This window comes from Nipponia nippon, unplaced genomic scaffold (assembly GCF_047370975.1).
Source record: "Nipponia nippon isolate SJK-2023a ecotype South Korea unplaced genomic scaffold, ASM4737097v1 scaffold_8, whole genome shotgun sequence".
Lineage (NCBI taxonomy): Eukaryota > Metazoa > Chordata > Aves > Pelecaniformes > Threskiornithidae > Nipponia > Nipponia nippon.
Window position 1 is genome coordinate 5,312,996 of NW_028262402.1, and position 27,075 is coordinate 5,340,070.

Sequence of the window (27,075 nt, forward strand, 5' to 3'; positions counted from 1 at the left end):
ACTCAGTTCAAACTGCATTTGGGGCAAAAACCCCCTTATTTTTCTGAGAAATTTTGTTCAAACAGAAAATAAGAGGTAGCGGCACATAATGTGCCAAGGAAACACATTTGTATATGATTCCTCCAAAGACTCCTTGAATACAACAGTGAAAAGTAATTTCAAATCTACTGTTAGCCATGAAATACAGACTTCATATGTCCTATTTGGTTTTATCTATTAGTTCTTACACCACCCCAACAGAGAAAATGACAATTGATTAAATGTTCACAATGCCACACAACGTTTTACACTTGTAAGTCAATTTTTTGCCTCATAGAAATCACAACAGCATCACTGACAGCAAAGGATCTAAATAAAGATAAACCATTTCCCAACAAATGAAGATCCAGTCCTACTCTTTTTCTTTCTTCTTTTTTTTTTTTTTTTTTTTTTTTTTTTAACCTGTAACACATTTTGCTCCCCTGGGCGGAAATAACAGTGAATCAGTCACTTTCACCAGATGGCATGCCTCATACTGAATCAGAAAGTGTATTGAAGAAGAATATAATTCTACTGGCATGACAGTTTTCAAACCAGTCCCTATTGCAGACATCTACAGAACGGAGAGAGATGTCTTTCAAAATCAGCTTTTTGTGGTAACAGCAAGATTTAATCCTCCGATTCAGTAACTGTATTGAAAAATAAAAATAAGACGTATTTCAAACAACAACTTGGAAAAAAATCCTTTGAAACAAGATGCTGAACAGACATACTTTTACTATGCTTATTGGTAATAATATCCATTTTTTTTAAATTTTATTCTGTATTAGCATTACTTCTTGTATGAAGACCTACATTCCTCTAGAAAACAATAGCATAGTGATATCAAAACACACTCAAGAAAAGCTTGTAATCATTACACAACTTGGGTAACATTAGAACAAAAAGGAGTATCCTGAAGCAAAAAAGGTATCGCAGAGTGGTGCTCAAATGGAAACAAAAAACAAAACCAAAATTTCATCAATGACTTAAAGTTTGGGAAAGAGCTGAAAAGCATGTGCAACTCCATTTTCTAATGATTACACATTGTCTGAAGTTAAATGCTTCATGTCTTTTCCAATATCAATATGAAACACCTCTCATATTAAATGAAAGCAAGAATGCTATTAAAACAATTGAGTAAATCTTGAGCTGGTTTACATGATTCTTTTAATACAACAGTTTGTACCACTTGAGTGTCTGCTCCAGTCCAAATGAATTGCAGTGGCATTTCAATACATTAATTAAGCCTGTTTAACTGACGTCAAACAAAAACATGGCAGCATTGCTTACAAAGTCCTTCTTAGATCTTTTTTCCTTTAAATAATTAAAAAAAAAGAGGGAAGAATTCAACGATTGCTTGGAAACTTCAGTACTGTTTATTTACACCTCTATTTAACTGTGTATCTACCAATCTGACATATTGGTCTACCTCTTTCCAGGAATTTCCTTCAGCAATCTTCAGACAACATGCACCTTTCAGCTAGGAGTGTTTTGTGGAATTGTTTGTATTGTGCCTATTTAGAAAATGTGCAAAAACGTTTTTCAGTCCGATGTCCTTGTGAGGTTAATTGCTAAAAAGTAAATAACTAGAAGAAATCCATTGCTATAGCTATTTTTCAACAAAACTTTTTATTTCCATTATAAGGAACGTCCATTTTTCTTTCTTGGTGACAGAAGCTGTAAAGAACTTGTTATGACAGCAGTAAGTCCAAAAAATTCTTCTTCATGTTCCTAAAATAAAAATCAAACATCTCCAAGAAATGTTGAATTTCTTAACAAAAATAAGAGAATGTATGAATATGCGTTGACATCCTTGTTAAAAACTGTAACTTCTGCTGTACCATATTCAAGAAAGTAGTGCTTAAAGAAGGCATAGATTATTCACTCTTAATTAAGATAAAGTGGTCTTATTTTAATTTCAAAAAGAAAAAAAACCTTACTTAGAGCTCTCTTTGTCTTCCTTGTAAGACAATCTGTAAGTCTTGAGTTTACACACCTACTATTCCACAGTTGGTTTGCACACATTAATTCAGAGAAAAAAGACCCACAGACTGATCTGTGGAAATCTGGCTGTTCCTTTGGAAAAGTCTCCTTTTCCTAAAACATCTGTAAAGAGACATCTTGGGTCTGAATTCTACCTGGTTTAGCAGGTCTTTGAGACCAGCATGTTAGGGTGTGGCAAGGAATTGTACAGTTTCCTCTTACTGTTTCAAAAGTACTCAAAAAAAGCAGCAAAAGTGAGACATGCATACTCTAGTACAGGCCTTTTCAAAAATGCGTACTGTAAATAACTCCTCCTCTCAAGTTCACTGCCAAGACTTTTACTGAATGTCAAAGATTCAGCCTTGACAAAGCATCTGTAGAGATAAGTTCACTAAATTACTACTACAACAAATAAATACATGTGGTACAACACAAAAACAATATGCTTATTCAGGACAATTTAGCCTATTCATTTGAGACAATTCAGTTAAGCCCTTGAGGCTTATATAAAGTACAGCTTCATTAGATGGACTAATTTATGTGATATAATAAGCATAAATTCATCATGATTTAAATTCTAGGTTACTGTGCAATGTACTGAGTTCTGGAGAGTTCATCATATGTCTCTAAGACATCCCCAAGTGTTCTTGTAGTGTTGTACCAAGCTATTTTCAATTTTATATGGTTGACCATTAGAAGTATTCTGTTTAGCTTATTTAACAAAGCTGCAGGGTTTTCTACAGCTTGGGAATATGTTACATTCTATAAGGCAGTAACAGCCCATGGTAACCTTAAAAGATTTGCAAAGTGCATTTGTAAAGATAAGCCATAAAGCCATAACCACTGTACATACAAAACTGTAAAATATTTTTAGTTTAAGTACCTATAGCTGTTCTCTCTATATATTATATTCATAAAGGAAATTGGTATTTTATATATAAATATATTCTACCCTCATATAAAGTAGAGCCCCAAATTACTGTTGTGACTGTAATGCTACTTAGACTGCAAAGTAAGTATGTCATACCTATGCATATGTTCAGAAGTATACTTGGCCACTTTTTATTTTCCATTTTTAAATTCAAATACTGATTATGAAACAAAGTGGACAGTTTTCAGTCATTTTGAAATACAAATTAGGAAATACCTGAAATTTCCACCATCTTCTAAGACCTTGTAAATAAAACACTATTGAGTATTTTCAAAGTAATCAGATTACTACTTCAACAACAAAAACCAAGTGGTCATTTGCCAAAAAATTCTTCTGTGTTTTTAGGTTTTTTTGTTGTTGATGTTTTTGGGTTTGTTTTGTTTTGTTTTACTAAAAAAGAGGTCCTTATCTTTAAGAAGTTTCCTACAAGGAACTGAAGGCAGAAATGCAGCAGCCTTATTCTCCTACCACAGCAGAGTATAAAATGTGTACCTGTTCTTTTACAGCTACAACTGAAAGCAAGGTGGTAAGGGAAGTCAGGGAAGGAGTCTTAGTTTGACTCTTGAGTCAAGTAGAGACAGAACAGCCTTAGGCATAACAATGTTTTCCTGTGTTACTAGAATCACTTTCCTAGCACTAAAAGAAAATGACTCATTTTAAGACCTTTCTATTGTTACAATGCAGTCTATACGAGTTTCTTGTATAATTTGGTCACAGTTCATTCAGTCTCTTTTAAGATCTTCACCAATTCAGTGTACTATATCCAGAGATGAATACAGAATGAGGTTCAGATTCCCACCACTGGTGAGACATACTCATAATGGGGCTGGTAACTCAGGAGCTAGTGAACAAACGGTTTCCTCACTAAAACATATGCAGATTCCACAAATGTAATTCTTTAAACAAAACAGCTCAAACTACACTTCGAAATCAGACACAAGCATATTGTTATCAAAACCAGCAGGTGATAAAAGTCAGTAAGTATTTCTGTACTAATGTGTCTGTATCAAACACTTGACTGCTGCATGAAGACATGAGCAACAGTCTCAATATCCATGGCAAATAATTCTGCAGTCTAGATTCTTCCAGTTCGAAGCTAGCATCGCTACTGCCTCATCCTGCATTCTACTTTAATCTGAAACTGCTACATAAAAGCATATGTAAACTGACATCCTCCTGAACAGGGTATTACCATGCCAACACCACACTCAGACCTCCAGAATCTTCACAGCAAAAATGTTGGATTATGAAATAAACTGGATTTTATGGATTTCTTTGCCAACCCTTCATGAAGTTCCAAAATTATTCATGGATAACTTCTGCAAAATTCATTTTCATCTAGCTCTCTCTGAGGCAAATTATCATCATCAAAACCAAATTTGCAGATTATTTAAAATGATAATTTCACAAGAGTAACCAGGTTAAGTAAATGCATAATGAAATATATATCTTCGTTTCTGAAAGTAATTTAAGAACAACCATTTCACTTCATTTTCGTTATTAAAAAAAAAGTCCACGTTGAAAAGCAATTCAGGCAATAACGTCAACATTTTCTTCCAATGATTTTGCAGGTTTGATTTCCAAAAATATTTTCTCAAAGTCTCAGGCTAAATACTGTTGCCTTTTTGTGTATGTATTTTATGAACAAGAAAGAAAAATAAACTGATAACAAGAAGCCTTAAAGAACTGAAAGAAAAGCCACTACATTCTGTGTTATAACAAGCACTTAAAATTGCCACACTGGAAAAAAGGCTTTCATTTAAAACTTCCCAATCTTTATACCACACAGTATGAACACATGGGAGTGTAAATTTAATTTTCACCAAAAGCTAGACTGGTAAATCCTTTTTCTGAAATAAACCCCAAAATCACATGCACAGCTCCAACCACTATTATAATTCCAAAAAGTAGAATCCTTTGCAAACAAGCTCAAAAATGAGTGTCTAACTCTTTAATCATTCAAAATTTGACAACAGCTAATGCATACTGGGTGCCATTACTGACAGTATTGCCACCTACTCTTGAGGGAATCCCACAGTGAGTTTGATGTTAGGAGAATCTCAGTCAGCTTCTGGTTAAAAAATGCCTTACAGTACTTCCAGCCAGAAGAACTGAAGACACTCCTGAAACAGCTTTACTGGTGATCAAAAGATCCATTTATATGCAGCCATTAGACAACTGTACTCTTTTATACTGTTCTTCAAATAAATGAGGAACCAGACAGGCCTGGAGCCCCACTGTGCCAGGGTGCCACAATAACAAAATGACAAAATCCGGGAGTAAAACAGACCAATGCACAAGGACTTTTAAGACACTACCCTTTACAGAAGTCCTACCGAACTTCATTACCATAGCATATTTAACCTTAGTAATAGACTCAGTGATGGTACCTTAAATTTTGAAAAGATGCCACATGCAAACAAGAGCTCCTGCTTCCTTATTTTGGCAGGGTATTGCTGCTGACAGTTTTAGGTCTGCTAGGCTCTTTAACTTTGTGGTTGCTGTTCAGTAACAGTGTTGTTGCAGTGATGATGTCCTAAACACACTTTTGAATTGGGGGTGGAGTTGTTAGAGCAGTCTATTCACAGAAGTTTGTAGAATAAACAGCATCAGCCATACACCTTGCTAGCGCTCCAGTGACAGAAGGGATTAAGTCTTCTTACATCTTCCCGTTCATTATGCACTTGGCTAAAGGCTGCATTGACTGCACTGACAACTGAGCAATTTAAGATTAGAAAAGCTAGAATTGCCAGCTAGCAAATTTAGGATTACATGATCACCTTCCTGCCAAGAAGTAAAAGATAGACTTACATGCTGATTTACAACTGGAGAAAATATCAGCAACACAGAAATTGAAGAATATTCTCATTGCGGCTTTTTTGTCTGACATTTTGTATTTACTAGTCCTGGAACAGAGACTGTCAAACAGCATGTTTCTCCTCTTGCCAAACACTTAACCAAAACACCAACATGGTTAGGGATTTAACCTTCCTCAAAAATTATTTTAGTCAAATTTTCTTGCCATTTGCCATAAATCCCAGAGAAATCGCATTACAAAACCAGTAACAATTCACTATGTCATGTACCAGCAAAGAGAATGAATATTTTAAGGAAAATATAACAACTTACAAAGACCATAGAGCAGTGCCATCTAGTGATTGCCTCCATAAATATAAAAGTTTGCATTAATACATGCTGCAAGTAGAGTGAATATTATCAATAACTGAGCTTCACTCCTGTTTACTTTCATTTGTGTAGCAATCTGTAAGGGGAATAATGAGTTATATCAGAGTTCATGCTCTTAGCACTTCAAGAGAGCTCAGCATTGGTATTTCAAAGTAAAAATGCTACAGGTAGCAGATTCACAGGAAGAACCTACCATCATCCCTAACTACAAGGTGTTAGGAAAGGAGTTAATATTTTCAGTACTCTACGAGTAACAGAGAAGTATCAGTGTTAATAGCTCTGTTATTACCTTTGAAGGATGTACTGATAATTATCAAGTGGAATTAGACTACAGGAGAAAGAGGAAGGTATGCAGTTAATACACAGGTCTAATTTTTTTTCCTGACAGCTGCAGAAAATGGCCCTGTTGGTACTCTAAGTGAAGTACCACAAGTGTCTAGTTAGGAACCTCAGCTGTAAATATTCTTAAGTATTTGATTGCCTGGATAAAAATTCTTATCCAAGCACAGGAGAGAATGCAGAAAGCGGAAATATTGCCTTTTTTTTAATTTATCAAATATTTCATGATCAGCACCTGTTGTAACCATATTTTTTGTATACTTTCTTCTAAGGTATCTATACTGAAATAGTATTTTGGGTCTCAGATTTCAAAATTGTGCAAAAATGCATGCAAAATTATGCACAACTCCTTTAAAATGGATATCAGTTGACTTATGAGATGAGTAACAGGTCACTTCTGCAAGTATGAACACAGAATCATAGACGTTGTGCATCTATCTCCTTACCGTAAATTTCAGTGAGCCTTAGTATTCTAAATCATTCTGATAAGTTCAAAATTTAACTAATTGTTCTAATTTAAATCAACAGAAAGGACCACGCTATTATGTATATACTGCAGTATTACTTTCTGCAGTTTTCTATTTGCTTCATAGAGACTGAAAAAACAGTAAATTATTGAGTTTTGTCAGTTGCATAGCCTATGTATAACAGAATGTATTGGTAACTTGTCGCAGGCCCAAAGGCATTACATAATTTTCACAGGTATTAACAATCCATTTCATATCAGAGATATGATCATACTGCATTTAATAAAATGGTACAGCAGAACATGTTGTACTTTAACAGCTGCTGAAGAAGACATATCCATGAAACAGTTGCTTCAAACTGACTTTGCATGTCTGACACCATCTTTGAAGAGGCTTTAGGAATTTCTAGGTATATCCTACTTCAGTGTCTCGCTGTTCTCCTTTTCTACTTCCGTGCTGATCCAAGTACATACCCAGGGTGACTGGTTAGCTGCACATCCTTCTGTCTACCATTCTAGTACAGTGTTTTTTCATGTGTCTAGAAAACCTATGAAATATTACTAGTACCAACAGAAACACCTAGAGTTAAGACAGATAAATTTAAAGCAGCAATGTAAGCTCTTGATATATTACAGCCACTTATTTAGTGTCCTTCCATATAATGTTAATACCTAGCTAGCAAGTGAATAAAATAAAATTGTACTCTTGATTACACATTTAAGTGTAAAATCCAGTAGCCATGGACATGATACAGATTTCTCATACTGTCAGAGAACACTTACAATGATGGAGAAGATTTATTCTCCTATATGGAACATCTCCTTACTTTCACTAAAACTCCATTTTCCAGCTAAACAAGAGTGTCTCTCGACTGCAAACTATAGCAATAGGTTTATTGCTTTATAAAAGGCAACAGCAAAAAAAAGTCATTATCTTTAGATGCACCAAATATTCACTACTGTTACCCGAACTTGAACAAGCAATGAACTGTTCGTGGCTGGTAGCTGTCAAACCTAACCATGATCTGTTTTCTTCAACTGCAGCTCTCACCTGACCTATATTCAAATGAAACAGAAAGTCTCAAATATTTATAACAAGCTGCTTTAAAGTAAAATCAAGCAATACTAAGCAGAAGTAAAAATTTTAAATTGGGCTATTTTTTGATCTAATATGAAGATTCTGTATTGGTATAGTATATGACATGATTATAACTAGGTATAACTATGATTATAAAGCAAGTATTTGGAGGCTACTGTCAACCCACACTGGAAAGTAACATCTCAACTGTTTTTAAGCATGACTACAAAGAGTACCATGTGCTGGTCAAACAGCCATGTAAGCCAAGCCGGTTAGTGGTGCAGTAGTAACCAAAAGAGCAACAATTAAATTGATGGTCCTTACTGTCTGGTACCCTTCCTTTACAGCAATGTAAATTGCTTCAGCAGAACAGCTAAAGCCCCAGAGGAACAGCTAACCCCACCCCCAAACAGAGGCAAGAAATTGTATAACATGATGTAATGCAAAAGATTTTTTTGTGGTATTCAGAGCATGCACCTTTATTTTTTTTCTTGTTTTGCTCTTCTATTGCAGTTAAAAAAGGTTTGCCTGGAAATAATACCTCTATAGATTTGGAAGAGAGAAACTCTCCTGAAATTCTTACTTCAATACTGTTTGGATAATGTATTATTAATTTTAAAATATTTTGTAATTCAAATTTCTTTTCCCATCATATGACTTTTTGTTTGTCTAATGGGAAAAAATAAAATCATAGAACCTAGGATGTGTAATATGAAATACCCTCATCATATCTCTACCTTTTCCATGTCAAAGCTTTAGCATGGTAATCTCAATGTTTGTGTAGGATTTTAATTATCTACTCATCACATGGATTTTTTTCTCTTTTACCTTTGTCTGTTTTCAAAACTCTGAGAACTGTTCACATAGGGAAAGTCCAAACTAATTACTGAAACAGATCTAAGTAAAATTTTTGTATCCTCCTGGATCACTTTTTTTTTCTTTTAATATACAAACCATTTTAACTTGTCTTTTCATTGTAATTGTTAAATAGGAGATATTTGATGACTTATTTTGCAGTCCCTAATGCATAACACTGCTCAGTACTTAGTTACTTCAATGTCAAAGTAGAAATTATACGTACTTCTTCACAAGAACCAGTTTTTCCAAAATCCCAATTGTCTCCTGTCCTGAAAACTCTATCCCTAAAAGAAGAAGAAAAACCTCATGACTCAACACAACTTCCATTTGCAGAATATGGCATGAGCAAAATAAAAATCTTACAGAAGTGTTTGCTGTAAACAACTACAATGTCAAATTATTTACAACTTTTTTTTTTTTTTCCAAAGAACATGCATGTAACTTTGTCCCTTTAATCAAGCTGTTCATAAAAACATATAGACAGCCTGAAGGAATACGTTATCAGTAAAAGTAGTGTTTGATAGTAAGACCGCAATTGTAGACTCACTTTAAGTCATGCTGACAGTGAGATAGAGGTTGGACAGGGTTGTTTCCACCAGCAGTTCTGCAAACTTGTCTCCTTAAAGTGAGCAGCAGTCTTATATCCTCCTAATATGTTCATCTAGATGTTTTAGGATGTTGACTTTATTTATTTTTCTCCATTACTTGTTTGGGGTTTGACTTATTAATTCCTGACATCATTCTTCTTCTAATAGTTGGCTATCCTCCAGGTCAGACATAGTATTTAAAAATAAATTACGGATTCAGAAGTCACTCAGATGTTCAGCTATGTATTTCCTTCAGAAATCTTGGAAGCAAGCCATTGCACCCTTATGATTTACTGCAGTATAATTTCTGCAATTGTTCCACTGCTTTTTATCTTGATATCTCTCTTCACTACCTTTGTAGTAACTCCAAGGTAACTACTTCCTCCTCATCCTCTATGGAGGCAACAGAACCAAGGATTTCTTGTTTTTTAAGCTTTCCTGAATCTACTTATCTACTTTATAACCTAGTCTCGCAAACTCAATCAATTCTCAATTGGAATGAATTCTTGTTTGCACTAGGGTCTGTTTACACTGGGAACACACAGAAACTTTTATGTCAAATTAAACTGGTCCACTCACTCTTTTAAGGCTTCCACTACCCAAACTGCAATAAATGAACATCTTCTGTCTTCATATGTTTGTCTATAGCCCAAGTGTTTCTTTTGCATTGTAAGGTATGCCAGTTCACGTGGGGAAACGGTCAAAAGCTGGCACGAGATAGCTATTTTCTCACCACATTTGGTTGGTCATGCTCAGTATTCCACAAAAAAAAAAAAAAAAAAAAAAAAAGAGACACTCAGAAGGACTATAAAGCCATACACTAATGCAGAATTCTGTTTATTCTTCCAGACTATCTTGTGTACTGATCCAAACACAACTCATTTCTCATTGGTTCCTCCCCACATATATTACTAAGTTTTGTATGGAATTCAAATCAAAAAGGTATTCCTGATACTACTGGTGAATGTAATCATTTCTATTCAATAAAATTATAAATGTTGTCTTTTCTTCTACATAGTTGCCCTAGTCTGGATAGCTACATGTGGCACTGGAAGCATTCAGAGGAGCCTCTAAAGCAAGTCTTGTGCTCAAACATGGCCCTTGAAGGTGAGTTTTTAGTTTTCTGAATCTCCTGACAATTTCTAACACCCTTGACAGGAATAGCAACATACTCTCTCCTTTCAGGACAACTATTGCTATGCCTAGAAAACTGCATCACAATTTTTAAGCTTAAGTGCAGCTGGTTACTTTTGAGAACAGCCAGCCACATTGATGCCGGGAGGCCACAGGCTTGGCTGGCTCTCTCATTCCCACACACACTGACAGAAACACACCACCATCATTCCTGCTTCAGCCTTCCCCCTATTCCTTTCCCCTTCCAAAATGTGGGATTTTGTCACAAGCAGCCACAAAGCCTACCTGCTCTTTATTGAGGCTGTCAGCTATAGTATGCCCCAGCTAAGGTCTGCAGATGACCAAGTGGCAAAGTCTCACAATCTTGAAATCTCTCGCTCCTTTTTTTCTCCAGGGCCTAAGAAGAAGCAGGATTTCTTCTTCCCAAGGAGCTTGTTCTGCTCCTTGTCTCTCTCCTGATGTTAGCTGCAGTCTTTATAACCCAGTCAGTCCACCTGGACAACCAGAATTCCCAACTGCTACCTCCCAGCCTGAATGCAAATCCTTCTGACAACCTCCTGCCTGGTGGCAAAAAGAATTTACTACACCATAAGGAAAGACAGAAAAGTGGTTACAGATCTTAGTAATACATTTAAATACTTATGCATTTGTAAGATATGGGTATTCATTCAACGTACCTTTGGGTGGGAATTAACTAAAGACTTCGATAATGCTGAGAGTTTTTTTCCCCTCAAATAATTTTAGAAGTCTGAATGTTCTTATCTCTTTCAAGGATCTGAACTGTATGCATATAATTTCTCTTCATAGCTGTACCATGTGACTTCAGTGCAGAAAACTCAGGCTATAAATTAGTTCTTGACATAATCATGGGTTCGCAGACATTTGTATTTCCCTGGGTCTATCAACAGAGTGAACTACTGTTCTAATAAACTGCAACTGGAGTCACTGGAATTAACTGGTCTTTGTTGGTGTTTCCCATCAGACAGCGGTAACAGCAAACCTCCACAAAGACTAAGCATCATTCCTGAAGAAAGTGTTTTAAACACACAGTCCACTACCACCCCTCAAAACCTAGCAGGCTTTATTATCCACTACTGTGACAAATTAATGTAGTCCCATGGACTTTAACAGAGCTTCACTAATTGATACAGCTGAAGAACTTGACTTTTTTGCTGTATTCAGGGAGGGCCACTAACACAACCCATGACTCATGTCTAAATTCAAACTGAAAGCAGAGGTTGCAACAGGACCCAAAACAGGGTGAACTCAGAGAGTTCAACAAAGAACACTACCATGCAAATAGTATTCACAATAAGATGAAACATTGTAATTTGCTTCCTGACCATAAGTGAATTTGAATGTTATGACTAGGTACTTTTAGCTGGACATTCCAGGAGAATTCAAGCCCTAGGAAAATACTCTGGGACTCTGGACTGTTTAATCAGTATGACACATCCTTAGCAACTAAGAGGAATACACTGTGTTGCAGTAACAGTATAGCGTTAATAAAGTGCTGAGTGTAGGCCAAGCATGGGAAAATCTCAGTGCTGAGGTCCACGTGTGCCATGAATGGAAGTCTACTTGACAGCTTCTCACAGAGGAACATAAACGTTTTTGCTTTGCAGGAAACAAAAATCCTGAAAAAGCCAAACTGAGCTTCTCAAAAGATCCTCTCTTGTGAAGCTCTTCATGGCCAGTATCTACTGCTGCTCCACAAGGACTTCACCAAATCACAAGTTGAAATGCAGTTTATGAAGCACAGTAATCAATGGATAAATACCAGCTGCTGAAAAAAATGTGCTGTTTACTCAGAAACAAGATAAAGTGAAAGAAAGTTGGAAGAAGACAGAAGATGACAGTCTAAGTAGCTGTTCAGTTCTAAGGCCAGCCTGTCTGGTGTCGCTAGTGGTGTGATTCCTCGTATCACACTCTCAGTTACAACAAAACTATCAGAGAAAGAACTCCAGTGAAATCCCACTCTTTCCTAGAGATGGGGCTCTGCATTCATAGAGCTCAAGGATGGCCTTTGCCCTGCCTCAGTAAATGCCACCCCTATGGCTCTTACAAGTTTTCAACACTGAAGATGGGTATACTTAAAATGATTTTTGGGGGGTTTTCCTACTAAGTTCCTATAATCTGAGCTGGTGACCACTGGTTGCTCTTAAGCATTAAACATGAATATCAGAACAAATGCAATTTTTAAAAGTATAATTTCAAATGTAAAAAGTATATTATCATTACATTTAAGAGTTAAGATCTCTTACTCACAGTTTTACAGGATACATGTGATTTTTTTACCATTTAAAAGAAACTGTCTCCACCTGAAGAATGGCTTTAAGAAGACATATAATTTTTATTTTAAAATATAAAAATAGAACATACATTTATTAAAAGTAATAAAATATTGACCACAAGCTACTGTTGTATAAATCCTAGCTAAACAGAAAGCAATAGGACTGTAGAATAATTATTATTCTTTATTCTGACCAAAGGACATACATTTTGCAGTTAATCAAACAAACTCCCTAATAAAGTCAGATTTTATACAGACAAATCTTTCTGCTGAATTTAATTCTATTCATTCCATTCAAATACATTACATAGTTTTATTACCAATGATGACAAATTTTTGCTCCTATTTTACTTTCTTTTTCTTGCACTGCAACATTAATTTTGAGATTGACAGCAAATAAGTTACGTTGCTTTATCTGTGTAACTAAAACTCAATTTTCTCAAATTTCTTTCTTTTTGGGAAATGTAATTGACCCATCAGATGAAAAGTCACATGCCCCTTTTCTTCAGACACAATTAGTCTTCTGAAATAAAAACTTCTTAAAAATCACCCTACTTTGACAATGTCATTTAAAATCCACTAAGTATGGTATGATTTGGCTTTTTCTTGCAACCTAAAACCAAAGGGACTTTCTTGTCTGTTATGAACGGAATAAGAAAAAGATTAGCTAAAGGGCTACTCAACAGTAAGAAGGAGTTTAAAATATTTCCACTTTAAATAAAATATTAATTTCAATGTGTCTTTATTTATATTTGTGTGTAATTAGGAGTGTTTCTGGAAGATGGCTTAAACTGTTCACTAATTCCAACTCACGGAAAAGATGTTCAGTGAGTATCCACACTGAACTACTATGACTTTCGTAATCATCACCAAGCTGAAAACATAAACAGCATATCAATATATAACAAGATTTGCCTATAATCTGCTGATACAGATATCTACTTCAAGTTTCAAAGGGAATGAGAGATTAGACTTTAATCAAATAGCAACTCTGATCAGTATGATTACAAGTAATCTCATGAACTACTGCTTCACAGGATAGTTGCTGAAAGGAAGAGGAAAAAAAAAATCACAAAATTTGCATTTTATCAACAGAAAATGGGTCACCAAAATGTCATTATACAACACTGATGACAGTTCATCTTCTATGTTTCCTCCATCTACAAATGGAATTGTCCCCAGGAATCCAAAGGCTTATGAGATGGCAAGCAACTCAAATATGAGCTCTACTCAGCATATCTCATGGGAATAATATTGATATCTCAGCACAGAAAGCATCGATTGGTATGCTGCATGACCATAAGTCTTGAGGAGCAATGCCTATAAATTTCAAATACTTCAGTTTCATTCTTTACAGAGTTATCTCATTTATTTTAATATTTTTCTAAGAGAACAGAGAAGCCACTCTTTCCATAAAAGAAAAAAAATCTTGGTTTTATGCTTTCAAATTAGGGAAAAAAAGTTCCTGGCTGAAAATACATGAGCTGAAAAGATTCTGGAAAATAAACAGTTAAACTAGTCACTGTACTAATTAGAAATGAGCAATAATTTGTAAAGATTCATAATTAGGCACAGCTTAGCCAAATCAGCCTTATAATGACATAGGAATGTCAATCAGTGACTAATTAGAAATAGAATTTTCTTAAATGTCCTCAATATCTGTACAAAAAGTGAAGTACAGAGAATTAGGATGTATTTAACATAATGTGTTATAGAACCAGTAGCCAAACAAACTCCTTGGTAAAAGGAGAATGCAGCAATACACATACTTAGTACCGTATACATTTACTGAAACTGATCCACTTATCCCTCCGCTTGTTCCTCATCTGGATTTTTAACTATCAGCAACAACTAGAAGGAAATCTACCTTCTCACAAAGGACGAGCCAATGAACCGACAGACAACCATATACCAAGCCTTCAGAACTCCTTAATCTTTTTTCCCTGCTTTATTCCCTGAGGTTTAGACAGTCAAAAGGTACACAAGCAAAAAAAAAAAACAAAAAACAAAAACTAAAACCAGGCAACAATCATACCGGCATGAATTATAAAAACCACCACCTCCTAGAATCCTCATTGATACCATTTCCGATAACCACACCCACCCTGTGTTCGTGTTATTCGAATGGTCTTAATATAAGATATGAAAAAGCCACTAACATAGACTCACATTTTTAAACTAAGCACAGAGTCACTAATATGCCAATCTCCAGATCTCCTTACCTTTCTGTGTTGGAGGAAAATGATACAGCTTCAGAACTACAAACAGCAAGTTACTTTGGTCTTTTTTCTTAACTGCAGGATATCCAAATCCATGGTATTAGTTCACAGTGGCATGCCAACATAGTACTAATCACGGTACTTGTGGACAGCTGTCTAAACTAACAAGCTTCTCTAATACTTTGTATTCCTTCACCTCTTGCTGCTACTACACAGGATAACATTTCCACCTAGAGACCTTTCACAGAATGCCTGGATTCTAGAACAATAACAAAAAATCCCTGATATCTGTTATGCTACCAAACCACGCTGTTCATATGTAGCCGATCACACTTTATTTTGTTCAGTCTACGTAGGTGTTATTCCTACTTTCTCAAGAGGGAATTCAAAGCAGTAAAAACAGTTTTCAGGGATCTTCTGTTTACCTAAAAGGAATAATATCACTGTTCTGCTGCGCACAGATTAGCTACTGTCAAAATCACTACATTTCAAGCAAGAAAAGTAAGAAGCTGGCACAGTAGCTGAGGAGTCAATCGTTTTAAGTGCTGATCTGAAGGAAAAATCACAGATCACATTTTGACTGGGATATTTACACATACGTAGTAGGAGTAGGAGCACACCGATGTTAGTGCACCCTCCTGTGTGGTCCATTATGTAGCAAAGTAGACCACACCGCAGCTTCACCTTTACAGGGAAGCACTTCCCGGAAAGGGTGTAGCCCCTAATGGAACTACCGGTGCTTTGATTACATACAGCAGGGAAACTGACCATCTCTTTTAATTGTGTAGTTTTCCCTGGAAGGTAGAAGCTCAGGAAAGTATATCCTTTTCTTCCACCTCCTATCGGATTTGATTTTTTTTTTTTCATGTGGGAACAGCTGTTGTTGTTCCTGAATGATGAATAAAATGCTATATAATTATTTTAGGGTATATACAGCTGTTCCAGGTGAAAGCTTCTTAGACACACTTTACATTGTAGACCCCTCAATCCAAGATACATCACTGTAGGAAGCAGGGTGAGGCTTCAGAACTACTGGGTGCATGCTTTACAGGTCATGGCTTACCTTCCTGAACATTACACAAACTAATTTTCACTTCCATCCCTTACTGCTGTAGTTTTTACTGAAATAAAGACTGCATGGCTCATTTTCATGACAAAGCCACAAAAAAGCTGTGTGCTCGCTCCCTCCCTCCCCCATCCAGCACTTGGCAAGCAATGCAAGTTCAAATATGATTTATTTTTGAAACGTTCAGACGTTTTCCTTTTTAAATAGGAAGGTCTTACTTCTGAAAGAACTGCATTTTGAAATAGCAGCATATAATGAGAAAGCACTGCGGTTCTCTGCTTGGCAAGGAAAGCTAGACGGGAAAAATGCTTAAGAACGTTTGATGTTTACTCCAGCAACTATGGGACAGGACTTGCAAAACCTTGTAATTTATACTGAAAATACTGGAGAAACAGTATAATAGCAGGTGATTTTCTTGCCTTTATTTTTCTTCCAGGCATGTTCAGCAGCACCTGTATGTACTTCGAGCTGCTCCTTTAAACCGGGGGTATTCAAAATTTTCTTTGCAGAAGGTAAAACAGTGTCTTCACCCCACATCTTCCCCCCCCCCCCCCAAAGCCCCACTTTACTGATACACGTACTACCAGTGATAACATCCACCATGGCAGTGGACACAGGTGTGGAAGCATCTCTGCGCTGGCGACAAAGGACTATTGTGTTTGTGCCACGTCGCTTGGAGCCCCCGCAGGACTCCTGCCCCCCATCACGCACACGGCTCCCAGCCCAGCGAGGGAAGCTCTTCCCCAGGGGGTGCGTGTGATGTTGGGGCCGGCGCCCCCCCACACCCGCGACTGGGGCACCCCGACCCCTCCACCCCGCCGCCGGGCGGGCAGAGCCGTCCGCCGCTCATCCGAGAGCCCTCGGGGGGGGCCGGGGACGAGGCCGGCCCACAAGGGCGGCGGAGGGGCCCCGCTGCGCCCCGTCCCGCCGCCCCTCTCCCCCCGCAGCCCACTCCCCGGGGGGGCGCACGGCGCGGAGAGGGGGCGCAGCCCCCGCACTGCGGTCTCCTCTCCCCCCCTACACACACCCCCCGAAAGTTACTCTGCCCTGACGGGCGGTCTCCCTGCGGCCGCCACCCCCGACGGCACCGGGGGGTTCCCCCGTCGCTTACCTGGCGGCTGCCTGGGCGCTCCCTCACGGCGAGCGGCGGCGGGGCGCGCCGCAGCCGGGGCTGCCTCTGCCGCCACCTTCACAGCCCCCTCCCGAGGTGAGCGACGCGCGGGGCGGCGGCGGGCAGCAGCCGGGGAGCCGTGACATTTAACCGGGCGTGAGCAGGGTCGTGCCGGCCCCGCGGCACAGGCGGGGATGCCTCTCCTCCCCGGCGGGCTAGGTGGCCGGTCACCGCCCTCCTCTCCGCGGGCAGGCTGAGGCGGAGGGCGAAGCCCAGTCCATCCCCGGAGACCCAGCCGCAGCGCCCGAGCCGCCGCCGGCGGCTCCTCTCCTCCCGCCTGGCAGTCGCCGCTGTCCCTTCCCTGCGGCGGGGGGCGGCGAGGGGCGCGGCAGCCGCAGCCGGGCGGCGGGGACGAGGGCTGGCCGCCTGCCCCTCGGCGGGGCCCGGCACCAGGGGGACGGCAGCGGGGCGCGGTGGCGGGCAAGCAGGCGAGCGGCCGGCGAGGCGGCAGCGCCGGCAGCGCGGGGAGGCAGCGCCAGCTCGAGGTGAGGGCGGGCGGGCGGGCGGGCGGGCGGTGGGGGGGGGGCGTCTCTGTCAGAGGCGGAGCGGCTCCTTCCGCGCAGCGGCTCGCATACCGGCGAGTCCCGCCGAGGCGGCGGCGCCTGGGGGACGCAGAGCGGGTGCGCAGAGGGGCGGGCGTCCGAGCCCCCACCCCGGTCGCTGGCGGGCTGCGGAGAGGCGACCCCAGACCCGGGGGCCGCTTCCCGCCCGGCGCCGCGCCGTGGGCAGGCAGGCAGCCGCCGGCCGTTAGCCCTCCCCCGCCGTGAGGCCCCCGCACCCCCGCGAGTCGCGGCGCTCCCGCTTCCCCCGTGCTGGCGGCGGCGCGGTCGACCCCCTCTTCCACCCCTGCTCCCGCCCAGCCGCTTCCCGGGAAGACCCGGGCGGCTCCGCGGCGCCGGGCCACGCCGCGGGGGTCGGAGTCCCCCCCCACCCTCCGTGGGGTGCCGCGGTTTGGGGGTGTGTCTCCCCAGCGAGCGGGGGGGGGGGGGGTACGGAGGAGGGGGAGACCCGGGCGCCTGTGCGGCCATTTCCAGCGCGGCGCGGCGGGGAGGGCGCGCGTTCGCGGCCGGCGGAGCCCCACGGCCGGCGCTGGGACCGTGCCGCTCCCCACCCGACGGTACTGCTCGGGGCAGCGCCGGGCGGCCTCGGGGAGGGAGCGGTGGGAGAGGGGCGGGCAGAGTCCGGCGGAACGACGGGGCGGCGTCTTCTCCGGGAGGCCCCGGCGGGCGAGGGCTAGCGCCCGGCGCGGCTCGGCGGCCGTAGAGGACGCGTGCGGCGGCTGCGAAGCAACGAGCATCGCCCTCGGCCTTGTGTTCCGCAGGTGACCGCGGCCGAGTTCTCCCCGAGGCCGTGCTGCGGAGAGGACGTTGGCCGTCTCCGTGGCGTGAGGACATCTCCGGCTTCTTCACCACCTGCTTAGCTTGTGCTTGTTGCTGGAAGAGCTGTTGATGCTCCAGTTCCTCCCTGCATTTGCAGAAGTTAGCGCTGCATGCTTCTGGAGCTCGGTACCCCACTTTTTGTCCTTTGCACACTTTGAAGTAGTTGCATGTAACACATTTTTTTAATGGAGGACGTGGAGTGTCAGGGTCATGTTCATATTGAGTAATTAAGGAGCAGCAATGCCAGTTCCCTAAGATGATTCTAAGAGTGATCTTTCATTTCTTTAATTTTTTTACCATCATCAAATCACATCCCTGTCCATAGAAACCTGGCTGGAGGCTGCAGTCCTCAGAAACCTACATATTATAAAACTGATGAAAAATTGGCACATTTAAGGAGTTTCTCTTACCAGTAGGAGCACTGATGTGAAAGTTAGAAATAATTGATAACTCTGAGGTGCTCGGTTTTTTAGCACTCTCCCTTCACTTTTGCACGTACAAACGTATGCATATACACAGCTTGCATAGCTTTTTTGTTAACATAGCAGGGAGGATGTAAATGAAAATCCACATAACCACATTCTTCAAAACCCAGGCACAAGTTTTGTTGACAATGGAAGACTTAGAATAAAGGAAGGTAACACGAATGAAACATAGTTCTTTGTTCTTTTACTGCCAATATTTTTGTTGGGGTTTTTTTTGTTGGTTTTTTTTCCAACAAGCATCCCAAGCAGTAGCCCTGGTAGCCATACTTCAGAGATAAGAAAACTGTTCTCTTTACAGCCGAAGCTTTTCCCTTCAACTTGTGTAATCAGCTTCTGTATTCATTTCAGTGCTATCAAGGTTTCCTGTTTTCTTTTGTCTCCACCTCTGGCATAAGCCACCCGAATAAGGATGCTAATACCAAAGAAGAGCAGCTAGCTACCTTTAGCCACTAATAAATATGAAGCTAAAGAGCAGTATCTTGACCTTGGCTCTGTGTCTGGCAGTGCTGTAATACATGTAATGCATTCATCAATAAAAGGAAGCACTGCTAATCCAGTCACGTGCCATACAGTTTATCCACACAGGAGAACTATGACTTACACTACATTATATGGAATATCTTAGAATTGAAGAGAAACATTAGGAAGGAGTAACCCGTAACAAAATGATTGAGAGTTCCTGCAAAGTCTGGAGAAGAACCAGCAATAAACGATACCTGGTAAAACCGTTTTCATAACATAAATTCCCTACTGTGAACCTGTTGTGTAGATTCAGAAGCAATTGACTCACTGACTTTTTCAAGTGAACCCGTTTTTAGAAAGTGCTGACCACATGGTGCAAGGTTCCCACAAGTGTTATCAAATTGGGTATCCAAAGCTGTTAGTTACTACTGGGACCCAGCTGTTGAGCTGTAGTTAGTTAAAAAAAAAAATCAGAAAACATTGCTGTGGTTTCTGTTGAGCGCTAGTAAAACAAAGAGATCGCTGTTCTGAGGAAATTACACTGATGTTTTCATACCCAGTGGAAATTTTATACTGCATATAGGAGTATCTAAAATTTGCCAGTTAAGTGTAATTTTTCTGAAGGTTTATAAACAGCAAGATAAAGTACTCCATCTACTCCAAGAAGTGTACTGACAACAAGATAAATGGGAGTCTCTCCTGGATACTGCCACCTCGTGAGTGTTCTCTAAGTGGAAGATAAAGCAGCAGAGCTATATAAAGACTGAATTACTGCAGACTAAAAATAGAAACAGGAAAATACTAAGGCTATCACTGTACCCGTCGGGTTTGTTTTTGAAGTAAGGAGATGCTACAAGTGAAATTTGAAAAATAAATGTCTCTTAAAATTTGCATTAATTTAGAGACTGAAACTCAAGGAATGTGGATCACCAAAGGGAACTTCATCAAATGATCAAGCAGTAGAAAACCTTAAGTACTCTCCTGCATCTCATCAGTCAAATTTCAGTTGTGATGACCAGTTCAATGCATTGTACGTATTTTGTGAATCACAAAGGAAGGTTATGCAGTAAGATACCAAACCTTACTGCAGCTTGAAAAGCTTGCCATTTCCTTTCAGTTGCAGGTATTTCACTTTTAGAAGAGCTGGCAAAACAATGCACAGCAAGAAGCCAAATGTTTCCATGCTGCTGGCCGTTCAGTCAGGTCTCCATATAAAAATCGAAGCTGATGAGACTTTTTTTGCTCTGGGGAATTATGTGCATAATGCAGTCTAAAAGCATATTTAAAAGAGCCCATTAGTTCTTTAATTGGAAAGGGCGTTTGAAAGGGTGTTGTACTTCTTTTTTGCTCTAAGTTCTGGTAAAGGAAGGAAAAAGAAGATCACAACTATACTTTCTTTGCAATTAACTCTGAAAATGTAGTTCCTATAGAAACAAGAATGATTATGCATTTACCTTCAACTGTATCGTAAGAAAAGATTACAGTGCTTCTTCAAAACAAATGAAATTAAATAACCTTTGAATCACTGATCATTTAGCAAGAAATATTAAATGTATCAAAAATACTTCTGCGATATTTGGTTGTCCTCTAAACATTTCCTCCAGTCACCTTTTTAGCAGTCTGAGGTTTCTGTAGCAAGAATTTGAACTTTTTAAAGTGCTTTTCCTATTGTTTTGCGTATCTACAATAAGTATTTTCAGATTTATAAAAATGCTTAGGCTTATGAATCTCTGAAGAGTTGGGCTCACCATGGTGTTCTGATGTTTTCTTTGCCCCAGTTTTTAGAATATTATTTGGCACCTAGGTAGAATGAAATCATAGGCTGAATCATAATTTGGACCTTATCATTAAGTGTGCCTCTACAAACAAAAAGAAAAATAAGAAAAAAATGGTTTAGCACCCACATATGCTTATCAGCATATGGCTTAAAGTTTCCAAAAAGTACTTTTAATGCTAAAAGAACTCAAAACTTCAAATTTTAAACATTTTGAAAATACATTTTTTTGAAAATGCTCATATAATCATGTACAATTTATTGTGAAAACTAATGTTTTGAAAAATTAAGATTACTTTTGTCATATTCCTAACCTTGAAAGAGAACTCAAATTATACTTTTAATCACCTTTGAGGTGTCCCCGATGTATTAAACAATATTCAGCAAGCATGAATCATGTGTTTAGAAACTACAAATCAGAAATTTTATTTTCATTTTTTAGAGGACAGCAAATAATTCTGGAGGAGAGGCAGTTCCTCCTAAATAACAGTAGGAAGGCTAGCAAAATAAAACTACTGCTCATTTACTAAACATCCAGTTCCCGAAAGCTGGAAGATGAGCATTTTGTTTCTTTTTTCAAAGTCAGAAATGCCAGGTTTACATGCATCTCTGTCTGTACAGAAATGATACATTGTCTTCTGTGCTTAATTACCTACCTTCTCTTTATTTTCCCAGAAGCAGAGCCGTAGGAAATGTAACCTCTCAAATCAAAAAAGTAAAGTTATGATGTATCCCTGTTCACCTGCTTGAATTATAGATGATGGACATAGAGGGGCATTATGCACTTCCATTTTATTTGAGGATTACACGAATGTTGGTGGGAGAGAGACTTTGAGAAAAGCACTGAACTATTCTTAAATCACAATCATATGAAATCTGGCTGAAAGAAAGCCAGCTTGTCATTTTCTTAAAATAATGTTTTCTGGATCTTATTCACTGTTGCTTTACTTCAATTTCTGTGAAAAGTATGATGTCAATAGCATTAAGACAGTGTAATGTACCAGCATAAAAAAGGAGTATCTCACAGGTGAACCCAACCTGCATTTTCAAAATTGGCATTTTCTCTCAGTGATTTCTAAGGCCAGCTACAGAACATTCATACTCTTCTAAGGAACAGGATATAGCTATCGTTACTGTTCAAAAGCTGCTCTAAATCATAAAACGTTATTTAGGGCTAATTTTATCAAAGTTCTAGTACTTGTCATACACCTAGAGCAGGAAGAGCAATAATTTTATTGACAGACAAGGAATAAAAAAATCTGCGGCATCATTTTTCATTAGTTGGAGAGAGGGCAATTTAGGTAGGCAGCTTAAGGCCAGTAGCGTGTACCATTACTTGCAATCTTTATTCAACATCTTCTATTGGCTTCTTTTTAAACCTTGATATAGTTGTTAGTTAGCCTATCAGTACTTTTAATTACAGTACACATATGCAGTTTGAAGAATATGAGCTACATGCAAGAAAGTATGTTGTGAACATAAACTAACACAATGTGCCTTGTGACTACGTGAAATTCTCAAATATGATGGCAGCTGATAAATACCTGAGTCTAAGTTTATCATATGGTAGAATCAAGGGCTTATAACAAGATTTTACAAATGCTGTAATGAATAAATGCAATTTATTTTCAGTGATACCTGAAACTAACTTACGTTCAACTAAGCATCCATTTTTTGGCGGTTATTCACTATTTTTGGAACTTAATTTTAACAAAAGTGTCATGCATTCAGAACAGTTTCTCTAACCCAGAACGATTTGTGTCGTCATCAAGATTCACACAGAGATGGAAATACTCCAAAAACATCAGTGCATTACATAATAATCCCATGTACAGCAACTGCAGACAGCAGAAAGCCAAAGGCTTGTGTCACTTTGTAAACAAAGTCTCAGTCTGGTGTCTTCTCACATTTTGGCTGGGTAGGAACAATGACATCACTATCGCCAATCTTAAATAGTCCTGGGGACCATTCTGTGGCCTAGATGGCAATTAAAATCATCTGGCCACAGTCCTACTATCAAACTTTCACAGCCTCCAAACAAGGGTGGCCACATCCAAATGCTGTGTGGTCCCAGAAATCATCTGGGAGGTTGTTGGTTGAGCCAGGCCAAAACCAGGCTGGTTCCCAGTTTCTCTTCCCTGAAGGTGCAGCTGATGAAGTTCCAGTGCCTGTATCCTTAGACTGCTTATTTTAGTACTGCATATGCAGCCCTTAAGCTTCTGTTTACCTTACAAGTTGCATGGATGAATTTCTTAAAACCTTCAGTTAAATTTGTCGTGTGACTCTGTCATTTGACTGTGGGGTACCAGATGGTGATAAAGAGAAAATAGGCTTTGTTGCAGTTCCGTAATTGAAAGCCAGATGGTGTTACTAAGGCTGATAAAGGGAAAACAATAATATATCCCTGCCCTACTCTGCCTCAGATTTCCAGCTATTGCTATGGAGCTGAAAATCCATCTGTTCAGACATTATTCACACTATATCATGCAGCTTTTTTGGACGCAAATTTCTGAAATTGCAACAGGTGCAGGCACTTGCAAACTTTTGTAAGTTTCAAAGTACATTAGAGTAATACTTAAGGTACAATTTTAAATCCATTTCTGTCAGAAAATGAAAATATTTGAATGCTGTATTTTATATGGAGAGACAAATCCTCAACATTAACTGAACAAAATGGAACTAATCTAGTAGGAGACTAGTCACCTGGGAGGAATATGGTTTCACATTTAATGTAATGGAATCTGAACTTTCCTCTATAAATATGTACAAATAGGTCTAGAAAAATGTCTATTCTGCTATTTCAAATTTGTCAATTCATTTACCTGAGTTTACTGATTCAGTTTCTTTTGCATGAGAAAGTTTTCATCAGTCATCAGTGGTTGCACCACCAAAGTAATACAATGGTTGTAGACATTAAACAAAAGTTGAAGTTGGCAGGGAGTCAGCAAGACAGAAGAAACAAAAATATGTTGTTCTCTTAGCAAAAAATATTTTGCTTAATATTTAAGATTATGTTAATTTCCATAAATAAATTTGTAACTCAAGGACATATAAATAATTAACTAACTACTTTCATGAACTGATTAGTAGTGTTGTTATTCACAGAAAGGATATCAACATTGCATACATTTATCTACAAATCTAGCTATTAAAAAATTATTACAGATGCCCTAAAAACTGCACCCTGTGATTTTCGTTTTCATTTTTCTATTTTATTTGGTGCTGTTAAAAAGGAAGGACTGGGGTCTGACTTGTTGCAATCCTGTATGTTCCAGGACCTGTGATGATTGAATGTTTTAGGCACCCACTGTGTGTGAGGCAAGAGCTAGCTGCTGGACCACATTGTGTCTTCTTTGCAGGGGGTTTGTACTAGGTAGTCTCTCCATGTGTGGTTTCAACCTTGGCACCACCAGCAGAGAAGCTGCTTGGATTATATCAACTGGGCACTCAAGTGTGTTTTGCAGTGCACTAAGCAAAGACACAAAGCAAATTCGTACCTCAAAAGATCTCCTTCAGTAATTTGATTTGTTTCTGTAAGGTGTACCTACCTTGCAAAGAATTTATAATGAAAAAAATTTTGAACATTTCAAAAATAAACTGATGTTGATAAAGAAAAGGAATGCTGTTGCTGTATACTTAAATCTACTTTCAATTGAACTAGAGTTTGTACAGTATTTAAATATGTGGATATTTGGGTTCATGGCCCAGATTTGAAAGAGAATATCATGTAATTCATGAATGAGTTGAGTAGAATTACCCTTACCTGAAGAAGGATATCTTGCTCAAAATTTAGGAATTTATCAAAGCATCCTTGACTTGGAGACACAGGTGATGGTTGGCACAGACAACTGAAGAGGAGTCACACACACAGACCAAAAATTAATTCAGTGGAAGGGCTTAGTGTTCCCCTCCAATCCCTTCCCAAGGGATACCAGAAGTCTTCCGGTTCAGCTGGGAATTGCAGAAAAGAGAGAGATGTGGTCTGTGTGAATCCCCCTTCTCTCCTCCTCAGCTCACCTCTTAGTAACTTTTGAAGTGAATAGGCTAGACTCAAAAATCAAGGTTGCCTAAACTGTCACGAGATCTGCACCTACAAAAACTGACCTTCATCAGCTAATTACTTTGGTGTCTCCCAGATGCAGCTTCTGTAGTTGAAATACATGTGGTTACAAGCTCATGAAGCTGTGCTCAAATACCTGTCTCTTTCTACTAAAAATCTGAATAAGGCAAAACCTCCTTTTTTTCCTGAAAAGGCTAAATACAAGCTAGTTCATATTCTTCCTGGAACTCCTCAAAGGCAGAGGAGAAAAAGTATTCCATATTTTCAGTTTTGCTGCCTGAGAGGAACTGGAATGGTGATGACCCATGTAGCGGTGATTACCATTGAAATCCCACACCTAAGTAATGTTCTGTCTTGCACAGAATTTCTTAAGTGATACGTAAAAGCTACTCTCTGACTTTGTGTCAGAGAAATCACTTACGAACATGTGAGAATAAACTATTTGGTGTACTCAACTGTTCTTTAATATCTCTATACCCATGCAAATACACAAAGACACTTGAAAGAACACTTCAAATGGCCATATTTTAAGGGCGTAATGGATACGGTAAGACATAGCAAGAGTTTCTTACAATAATTGTCAAAGCAATTTCTGTTGAACCTTGCAGCTATGTACAACATTTTCTAAATCAACATTACTTTAGAAGTTCTTTAGCAAATAACTATCTTTCACGTATGTTGACAAGCTTGTTCATCACTCTGGATTTATTGGGAAAATAGAGTAATCAAGAAAAAGAAAAGACGTTGGAGCTAGATTCAGGTAACTTCTTTGTTCATGGAGGTGTTGTAGCCATGTGAAATTCATGAAGGCATATGAGTCAAATGGTTATACATGTTCTTTTGTTCTTTCTCTCTGTCTTACTGTATGTAGTATTTTCAGGAGAAATTACTGATTTGCTGTCCTTCAATGTTTTTACTAGGTACTAAGGACTAGTCCTTCAAGATAGACTTACCATTTAAAAATCAAATCAAGTGGAATATTTAAAGCTTGAAACATTCAACATTGTTAACTGTTACTGCAGAGTTAAATGACACGTGCAAGGATGCATACGCACTGTGTATCCTATTATATGCCATAGCCTAGAGTGCACACAGGTTTCTTTATTAAAACATCACTGGTCATGAGTGATAACACTGCCAACAAGGTAGAGGTAGATATGGATATGGATTCTACAACAGTGCCATCTGTTAGAGGAAAATTTATCATGCCAGATTTGACAGCCCAAAGGAGATGAGGCTGCTGCAGCTCCATGTCCACAGGTCCAACCAGCAGCATGGCCAAAGATGTATTCACAGTAGGCACACGCACACAGAGTGCACATATACAGCATATATATACATGACCAGCCACACAGATCACAGACAGACATTCCCTGTCCTGCTCCCGTCTCTGGCTGAGTGGGGTGGATGTTCACTAGGGAAAATATATATGTATATATGTATATATTTACACAAATATATATACATATATATACATACAAGGTGGATATGCCCAGCAGCTGGGCTCAGACTCTCAGTCTGCCTAGTAGCTGCCCCTGGATCGCAGTCTCTCCAGTTGCTGGCACCTGGACACATGGACCCCC

At 39.4% G+C, this 27,075-nt stretch overlaps 1 protein-coding gene across 2 annotated transcripts in view; it reads right to left on the reverse strand.

Moving 5' to 3' along the window:
* LINGO2 (leucine rich repeat and Ig domain containing 2) overlaps positions 1-17,617 on the reverse strand; it is a 554,730-nt gene extending 537,113 nt beyond the window's left edge. For both annotated transcript variants that reach the window (XM_087741651.1, XM_087741648.1), the window contains exon 1: positions 17,273-17,617. The gene's annotated coding sequence lies outside the window, so the exon portion shown is untranslated. The remainder of the gene's footprint in view (positions 1-17,272) is intronic.
* Positions 17,618-27,075: the final 9,458 nt, after the last annotated feature.